This window comes from Zootoca vivipara, chromosome 8 (genome assembly GCF_965207765.1).
Source record: "Zootoca vivipara chromosome 8, rZooViv2.hap1.1, whole genome shotgun sequence".
NCBI lineage: Eukaryota > Metazoa > Chordata > Lepidosauria > Squamata > Lacertidae > Zootoca > Zootoca vivipara.
Window position 1 is genome coordinate 83,744,213 of NC_142591.1, and position 8,346 is coordinate 83,752,558.

Below are 8,346 nucleotides of genomic sequence, written 5' to 3' on the forward strand. Positions count from 1 at the left end.
TTCAGCAGAAAAAGCAGAAGAAAAATGACAAATAAAAGATGTTGGTGGACTTCTCTACGTGCTCAGGATTTAAATAAACATCATTTCAGCTAAATAAATAAATCATGTTTGCTTGGAAGCTTGCCTCCCACCCCCTGCTAACATGTCGTTGAAACATGCCATGGTTTCCCTGTCTCCACTAGACAGCTGAGTAGCTTCTTGACATTCCTTGGTTTACTGCAGCTGCAAGAAAACATACAGTTTGTTGCAGCAAATGGCTCATCTTCTCTCAACTGGGTAAGTCTCTGGGCAAGGACAGCTACAATAAAGGGTTTGCAAACCACCTGTGTTTGCCGCCTAGTTCCGCTGTCAGACACCATTGTCGATCTGCAAGCAAGACTTGCAACAAGGCATGCACTCTATCCTTACCTCCTTCACAGGATACACCATTCCATTCCTTTAGCTGGGATCCCTGCATTCCAGGGGGTTGGACTAGATGACCCCCGGGTTCCCCTTTTAACTCTGTGATCCTATCTCTTTCTCTCTCTCTTCCTCCCCTTCCTCCAGGATTCTTCTTTCCCTTTCCAAGGGATGCTCAGCATCCTGTGATTGCTGAGCATGCTCTGTCCTCGGTGAGATTTTGGGGGTGGAGGTGCTTCTTTCCTTTTCTTTCCATTTCTTTTTGAGATTCGTTGTACTTCTGCAAATGCCATAGATTCCTTCAAGTAAGCTGCTGGTTCTCTCTCTCTCTCTCTCTCTCTCTCTCTCTCTCTCTCTCTCTCTCTCTCTCTCTCTCAACAGTTTCGGCTCCACTCCCATCAGCACTCTTCATCTGAGTTTTCTATTGGAAGGAGTGATATATATATATGAGCTGGTTGCCAATATTCCATTCCCCCTCTCTGAAGATTTGGCCAGATTTTTGGAGCGACCGTGAATCAGAATGCAGAATGGGGCTAGGAGCAAAAGGGGCTATATTTTGTTTTTAGTGGTCAGTGTTTTCAGGAGCAAGAAGCAGATTTATTTTATTTTACAGAATTTATAGCCCACCTTTTTCTCTAAGGCTCACAAAGTAGCATGCATGGTCCCCCCCCCCTTTCCACAATTAATCCTTTGCCTGGTCAGAGGATGGAGAGAGGGGAATGTGTGTGTCTGTGTTGGAAAGGTAAAATATTTGTTGCTCCACCCACTTTGGTTTCTGGCTCAGTCCATGACTGGTATTTGGCCCATGGAATGTTGCAAAACAAGGAGTGAAGTCTTGAAAGTAATCCCCTCATCACTGCTTCATTCCATGATTGCCATTCATTCCTGCAGGACAAAGTAAAGTGCTAGACTTAAGGAGGAAGGCAGAAGTGGAGAAGAAGTCAGGGACTTGATTCTGGGGAGGTGGAGGGAGTCAGAGAATGGGGAAGGGGTATTAGCAGGGGCATTTGAATAATGCAGATGGAGTCGAGAGAGAAAAATAAAATGATAATACTAGGTAAAGTGAACAAAAAAAATACATAATATGAAGAGAAATAAACAGAGAGACCTGGTTTTCCTCTTCATTCAGGCCTTGTAACACAGCAGGTAGACATTCAACCAAACATACAGAGGAAAAACTCCCTCAGAACTATAAAGCCAATCAGAACACAACCTACCTCAGCAAGGCTCCTGCCACTGTCTATGGTTGCTAGGCAACACTTCCACCCACCCCCACTCACCTAGTTGACTTTATGGCTAAAAAATCGAACCCTTAAGCAATGAACGCTTAAGCTGTAAAGCAAATGATCTCTGCTGTTGCTCTTCCAGCTAGGGGCTGATGTGGAGAGATGGGTTGTGCGAAGAAGGCCTGCTCCTTCTCCGTTTAATTCCCCATTTATTTGCATGCTAGTATTGATGAAGTTTGAAACGCAGAAGTATGGCTCCGGAGATACACCTGAGAAGGAAGGGCAGCGATTGTGAGTGCTGTTGGCAGATAATTAAACACATCAGAACTTTTCTTGTTCTCTTGAACATCTCAACCCAGTTCTTTTTGAAGTTTGGAATTAGAACACCCTCCCACCGCTTTCCAACCTAACCTATGGAGGGAGAAGGAGAGAGTGTTATTTCATTAACAACTTGCCACAATCAGCAAGAGTTCCTTTTAGCACAACCCAATTCATTTCAGAATGGAAAATTTCGTTACAGGGCAAAAAACAGAAGAGCAGATGAGATATATGGCACTTGTAAATTTCACTGCTAGTAATGTTTAATATTCTTTTCGAAATCAATTCCAAGTCCTCTCTGGTTGCTTTTCCTCCTCACTTCTCTTTCCAAACACTCAAATTTTGATAATGTCACTTGTAATATTTTTAATCTTTTCCATGAATAATTTCACTTATTACCCTGAGCTGTCTTTGTGACCTCTAATTTCATTGCATTTATTTTTCTCCTCCCTCCCTCCCTTCTCTTTACCCAGAAATATATAATAAGGGTGGATTTTCCTCCTACTGCAAGAAAGTAGAAAATTGTGAGCCTTGAGGAGAGCTTCCCCGGAGCTCTCTTCTTCATTCCTTCTTCTCTATGGACCTTCACAAAGTCTGGAGTCTTCTCTCCAGCACTAGCTCAGAAAAGGACATCACAGAGCTGGAAAAGGTACAGAGAATGCAATCAAAATGCCTAGGGGGTTGTGACAGCTTCTCTAACAGGAAAGGTTAAATTGCTCTGGCCTTTTTAGTTCAGTAATAAAAGTTACTAAGTGGAGGACATGATAGAGATTTATAAAAAAAATATCCATGGTGTGCAGAAAGTGCGGGAAAGAGAACTTAATCTATTTTTCTTAGATTTATAAGAGCACAAGAAGAGCCAACTGGATGAGGCCAATGGCCCATCCAGTCTGGCATCCTGTGGTCAACTGTGAGCAACCCACAAGTAGGATTTGAGCCCAAGAGCCCTCTGCCCTCCTGCAGTTTTGAGCAACTGGTATTCAGAAGCATTGCTTCCTCCAGCTGTGGAGGGAGAACATAGTCATCAGGGTTGGTAGCTATGGAAAGCCTTATCCTCCAAGTATCCTCCATGCAAGGGCCACTTATTGAAATCTTATTGGCTAATACCTTACAATCAAAGTCCATGGAAGCAGCCCATGGGTCAGTCCCAGAAGGAGTATACCACATTATATCCTGCTTAGCAGGGGGTTGGACTGGATGGCCCTTGTGGTCTCTTCCAACTCTATGATTCTATGATATCACACACTTCTTCCATCATGGAACCTATAAAGTGACACACCCAACATTGCCTATTGGGTGATTTGATGGTGGGTGGCCACCACACATTGGTGCCGAGCACATCACTTTCTAAAGGGCAGTTGCTACACACCTACAGCATGTCTGATCTTCCAGGGGCCTTGCAGGGAGAAAGGTAGTTAGTTGAGAAGCATGGCTTCCTCTCTTTGCCTAGTCAACAGGACAGTGCACTTAGCTTGCTGTGACTCATGTTGCGTGTTCTCCAACTCAGCCTACTGAAAGGAAGACCATCTCCTTTCCGAGCTCAGATTTGACTTATACCCAACCCTGGTCTATTCTTAACAATGACATTTATACCTGATAGCAGACACATGTGGGGGCAGTTTAGGAGAGGGGCAAGCTTTGGATAAGCAAGGGCACCTCCCAATATGCTTTTCCCTGCCATGGGAATAGCCATGTGTGTGGAATGACAATGAATAGCAGTAACTCAGGCAAAGTGCATTTGCTGTCCGCCATTTTTATTGCCTCTCTTCCTTCCTTTTCTCTTTGGCAAGATTAATACTCATGCATATGTATATGATGGGGAGAGGCTGAAGAAGGCAATGCTTTATGGAGCGGCAACCTATTAGCGCTCAACTGAGTTAGGGACATTTCAAGGAAATCAAAGATTTTGCAGCATTGTGAAAGAGCGTTTATTTATCTATGCTCTTTTAACTTCTTTACATTTTGTACGTTGCCTTCATAGACCTGATGAAGGAAGGCCTTTGACCTCATCAGCTGAATAGGACTCTTCACACTGCTCAACACGATAGGATGCCCAACTTAGCTTCATCATCCTTCCGCAAGAACATGCGTGGCACCGTCCGGTATGATGGTTCATTCTTGGACGCCTTCCCTACAGAGAGCGGTGTGAAACAGAGCTGTCCACAGAATGGAGGATGAACAGACACTGTGTTGCAAAATGTAACAATCTACAAGATTGCAAATGCAACACACTGGCTAATAACCGTTAGTGAATATATAATCAGTTATGATGCCATTCAAAATATATGAATAAGCCACTTCAAAATGATGTATGTATCATACAACACATCTCACAAAATATACAAGTAACTACAAGTTGTTATATGTATCAGAGTCAAACAAAGGATCAAACAAATCAATAAACAGCAAGGAACGTCAAGCCTATCCCAGTGATCCACTAGCATGATTCCAACTAGTATGAATATTGAATAACTAGTATTCATTGAATAACTAGTTATTCATACTAGTATAGTATGAATAACTAGTATGTGAAAAGGATCTAGGAGTCTTGGTAGACCACAAACTTGACATGAGTCAGCAGTGTGATGCAGCAGCTCAAAAAGCCAATGCAATTCTGGGCTGCATCAATAGGAGTATAGCATCTTCTATCAAGGGAAGTAATAGTACCACTGTATTCTGCTCTGGTCAGACATCACCTGGAGTACTGTGTCCAGTTCTGGGCACCACAGTTCAAGAAGGATACTGACAAGCTGGAACGTGTCCAGAAGAGGGCAACCAAAATGGTCAAAGGCCTGGGAAATATGCCTTATGAGGGAGCTGGGTATGTTTAGCCTGGAGAAGAGAAGGTTAAGGGGTGATATGATAGCCATGTTCAAATATATGAAAGGATGTCATGTGGAGGAGGGAGAAAGATTGTTTTCTGCTGCTCCAGAGAAGCGGACACGGAGCAATGGATTCAAACTTCAAGAAAGAAGATTCCACCTAAACATTAGGAAGAACTTCCTGACAGTAAGAGCTGTTCGGCAGTGGAATTTGCTACCAAGGAGTGTGGTGGAGTCTCCTTCTTTGGAGGTCTTTAAGCAGAGGCTTGACAGGCATATGTCAGGAATGGTTTGATGATGTTCCTGCTTGGCAGGGGGTTGGACTGGATGGCCCTTGTGGTCTCTTCCAACTCTATGATTCTATGATTTCATTGATAATTATTCGCTGATGAAGACCTTATTCTGAAACAGTTGAACTATTCCAGATATACTGCCTGAGACTGCGGAGAGACGTCTTCCTTTGAGAGACGGCTTGGCGTATGATGTATGATATATACATCATTTTGAAGTGGCTTATTCATATATTTTGAATGACATCATAACCAATTATATATTCACTAACAGTTATTAGCCAGCGTGTTGCGCTCACATTTTTGTACACAGAATGGAAGATGTCAGGATCCCAACAATGTGCCTTAGAGGGAACAGGCTTTGGGCACCATGTCTGTTGGCACACTAACTCTGCATTACAAAGATGTCTGCAAACTTGACATGAAGATTGGGAACATTAACCCCGCTGCGTGGGAATCCCTTGCAGTGCCTGGAGACAGTCAGCTCATGTATCCATAGCAGTGACCAGAGAAGAAATGACCACTGGGGAGGAGCGCAAAGAGAAAGAACACCATGGTGAGTCTGCAGCAGCACAACTGGACACTTTCATCTGCCCCAGCTGCAATAAAACCTATTTTTCCTGTTTTGGTGTCTACAGTTGCAGCAAGTGCTATAACTCTCCAATGGTTCAGCTTTACTCCTGATGATGCACTCCTCCATTGTCTCTCGAGACAGATGAATGCCAACATTTTTTTTTGGATATTTTTGACCTCCATCCCACCATCCACCTGGTTCATTGTAGGCCTGCCTACACAATCTGCGACCAACCTAGCTAAACACACCCCAACAGCCATGTTATGAAGGCCAAAAGAAGGCACAATTTGACGAGTGTTGGGTTCTCTTAGTTCCTCAGTTTTCCAGTCTGAAATTCACTTTATCTCATTTCCCTACAAAAGTTAATATAAGAATGATGATAATTTTAGTTACAGGTAGGTAGCCGTGTTGGTCTGAGTCGAAACAAAATAAAAAAATTCCTTCAGTAGCACCTTAATGACCAACTAAGTTTTTATTTTGGTATGAGCTTTCGTGTGCATGCACGCTTCGTCAGATACATAATTTCATTATTTATATCCCACCCATCCAACACATATAAAAAAATAGCAAACATTAAAAACTTAATACATAATACATATACATAATATACATAATTCATCAGATAAATAATTTTATTTATACATAAATACATAATTCATCAGATAAATAATTTTATTATTTATATCCCACCCACCCAACACATATAAAAAAATAGCAAACATTAAAAACTTCCCAATGCAGGGCTACCTTCAGATGTCTTCTAAAAGTTGTGTAGTTCTTTATCTCCTTGACATCTGATGGAAGGGCATGGCACATATTTTTGTTCAATTCTCCTAATATACCTGATTTATTGATTGCAATTATGTAATGGCTCAATATTGTCTACACCAGGGATGGGGATCCTGTAGGCCTCCAGATTTTACAGGACCACTGCTCCCAATATCCATTGCCATTGGCCATGCTGACTGGGGCTGATGGGTATTGGAGTCCCACAACCTCCTGAGGGCCACAGATTCCCCATCTGTTGAGATTTGGAGATTGGAAGCAGCTCTCACGGTTCTTAGATGAGAGTCTTCCAAAGCAGATTTCATTAATACAGTAGAATTCATTAGAATATGCAATTTGCAAGCCTAAATATGTTAAACGCCAGGTACTAGGCACTCACAGTAACCTTGGCATTGCCATCCCAAGGGTTGCAGCTTTCAGTTTTAAAAAGTGATTTATAATATGGACTATCATCATTATAGAAGAAAATAAAGAAAGCAGCCTGAGGGAAACTCTTGCTTTCGGAGCCTCCACACCATCCACTAGACCTCCCTTTCTTGAAGGCACAGTCGTTTCACGCTTAGCTGTGCCTGGCCATTTAGAAAAATCAACCTGTTTTGCTTGCCTTTTTTTTGCAACATTGGCCACGCGGAATTACTTTTAAAGTCCGCTGGAGGGTGAAAGCCTTTTACAGCTCCATAAAACCTGAGTGGCAAAGAGGAGAGTTTTTCTGGAAACAAACAAAGAGGACCCAAACAAACCTGTTTTCTTATTTCTTGCTAAATGCTTTTCCTGCCTCCAGCCCTGGTGAATATTTTTCTTTCTCACACACACAAAAAGTCTACTTCCCCGAGGCTCTTTGTCAGTTTGGAGATCATTTGTTGAGGACAAAATGGCAAGCTCTCTTCTTCCATCCATGATCAAGATGAATATATATACATTCCCTTGAAAGAAATTTGCATGGCTATCATTACTTGGGTTGGCCATTCTGTTCGAGGTCCTGCTATGATTCACTGTAGTTAAGAACACAAGAAGAACCTGTTGGATCAGACCATTGGCCCATCTAGTCCAGCATCCTGTTCTCATAGTGGCCAACCAGAAGACCGTGGGAAACCTGCAAGTAGGACCTGAGCACAAGAGCAACACTGTCCCCTCCTGTGGTTTCCAGCAGATGTTTTTTGGAAGTACTATGGCCTCTGACCCTGGAGGCAGAGCACAGGAACCATGGCTAGTAGCCATTGATAGCTGCGACGAACCCTCTGGCGCATTTTTAGTAATAGAGAGGGAGGACATTTCGTCACATATTAAGAAGGATCCCCGAAAGTTTAGTGACAACGCCGGGACTGGGTTTGTCGCATATTTATTGGTGGCAAAGTCCTTGGGTTCGAATCCCACCGCTGCCACCAATGATGCGACGAACCCAAGGACTTTGCCACCAATAAATATGCGACAAACCCAGTCCCGGCGTTGTCACTAAACTTTCAGGGATCCTTCTTAATATGTGACGAAATGTCCTCCCTCTCTATTACTAAAAATGCGCCCAGGAATCCAGGGGTGAAACCACCACCCCCCACTTCTCCTGCCGCCTTAAAATAAACCCCTGTTACTTGGGTTCCTTAGTAAAGAGAGTCTTCCAGCTTGCGTGGCCTGGTATCTTGAGAAACTCTAGGCTGTTTGACGGAATAACCTCTTGCCTACAGTAACGGGTCTCACTCAGTTTGATTCCCCACTGCAAAAGTTTGCCTTTTCCACTCTGGCAACTTTGTAGCACCCCAGGTTACCCTCCTAAGCCTCCTCAGTGTAACTCTAGGACACAAACTGTCGTCTCTATTCCCGAGGTAAGTTTTGTCCTCTACTGAGCCACCACTTCTGTGAGTTTAGATACCCAGCTGGAATAACTAAGCACATCCACTAACATTTAAGAAAGCTTTATTTAGACTAGATGACTTTTA

The 8,346-nt window shown here is 43.0% G+C and overlaps 1 long non-coding RNA gene across 1 annotated transcript in view; it reads right to left on the reverse strand.

Annotated features, from left to right (window-relative positions):
• Positions 1-548, reverse strand: part of LOC148684924 (uncharacterized) — a 51,624-nt gene extending 51,076 nt beyond the window's left edge. Inside the window, exon 1 of the long non-coding RNA XR_015951318.1 lies at positions 409-548. This is a non-coding gene — a long non-coding RNA (uncharacterized LOC148684924). The remainder of the gene's footprint in view (positions 1-408) is intronic.
• Between the last annotated feature and the right edge of the window lie 7,798 nt (positions 549-8,346).